This window comes from Malaya genurostris, chromosome 3, assembly GCF_030247185.1.
Source record: "Malaya genurostris strain Urasoe2022 chromosome 3, Malgen_1.1, whole genome shotgun sequence".
NCBI lineage: Eukaryota > Metazoa > Arthropoda > Insecta > Diptera > Culicidae > Malaya > Malaya genurostris.
In genome coordinates this window covers 174,725,308-174,726,849 of record NC_080572.1, presented here as the reverse complement: position 1 = coordinate 174,726,849, position 1,542 = coordinate 174,725,308, and positions in this window count along the sequence as shown.

The following is a 1,542-nucleotide window of genomic DNA, read 5'->3' as shown; positions in this document are numbered from 1 at the left end:
TAAATCATCAGTAAACGTGCACGACTCGTGGTTAGGTTACTTCCCCGGCATCATCGGAATCAAGATCACTGCGGACATTGGAAAGATCTGACATATGTAGTGCACCAGTATTAGGGATGGTCATGTTGTGTTCGTGTGCTTTTGTAAATAGTTCGTATTGTGAATAGAGTAATTACTGAGGTGACATTTTTTGTAGCTGGTTAGACGTTTGTCCTGTAGAGAGTGATTTAGGACATGAATTCTCACTAAATATCTGGATTTAAACTCATAATTTAGACTACTTTGTTAACAGTCTTTTCAGATATACCAAATCAAGGAGCTGGGGTCCAATAGGACATTGATAGCACTTATTGTCTTTCTCCGGTTAGAACCTAGGTTCCTGCTTTTATGGTGCAGAAGGCTACAATTTCAGGAGCTACTCTTTTCCTAATTTCAGTCAGAATACTTTTTTTACTAAACTATCGCTACGTTCAACAATTATTCCTAATTTTTCAAGAAAATGTTTCCTACCTACCACTTTGAGCTAAAAGTCTAATCTGGAAAAATACTTTTCTTCTGGCGATTCGTCAGCAACAAAATTGTGCTACTAGAATAATGTGCGTAATCTTATTGATCTAGCACATATATCTGAATATGCTGTTTTAATGATTTCTTTAGTGTCTGCAGGAGTCAGTCTAGAAATAATACGAATTGTATAGTCTGACTAGGTCTCGGATCCTCCGAATGGCCAGATCTGAATTCTTCTTGGTTCAGACGTATTGGTTGTCTTAAATATTTGTAGTTTATTTTTATAAAAATTTTCATTCAGGCCTTTTTGCGTACAAGCTTTACGTGGCCGATTGGCTTACATTTTGTTTTTTTTTTGCTATTGGATCTCGTTGTCACCCTTTTTCTAGGGGGAGATGAGCTTCTTTTTCCATCTAACGAGGATCGAGGGTCACTTTGTTCGTGGCTTATCTCGTCTTCCATTGCTTCGTCGTCGGTGTTGTGTGTGATTTCCGTTTTCTTTTCGTTTCCCTTGTTGATCGTAGTCTTGGGCTCGTTTAGAGTTGCTGTAGATGCGCCTTGTTGTACATTGGTTGCAGTTGCTGGTTGGTTGGAGGGTAAGTTGTTAACTGCAGCTGGTGTACTTTGTTTTATAGGGGATACTAATGGTTTCGTTGAAGGGGATGCTTCATTGTTGTTGATAGCTGTCACAGGTGTACTGGGGTTGCTTGGGGTTGGTGTGAAGGAAGCACCGTTGTCCTTTGGTGTAGTTGTCTCTTTGTCCAGTTTATCACATGGCTTACCGTAGTGAACAGCTTTTTGGCAATATTGACATGTGGCCATCTGATTGTCATATGTAACAAGTGATTTGCACGGGATTCTTGTATCCTGACCGAAAGTCACATAAGAATGCATAGGACTCTTCAAGCGCATGCGTAACAAACGTACGTCATTTAGAATACCGAGGAAAAAGTTATTCCACTTTTCTTTTTCGATAGAGAGAATCTCTCCGTATTGGGGCATAGTTTTGCGAATATAAGGATCGATGACGCTAGA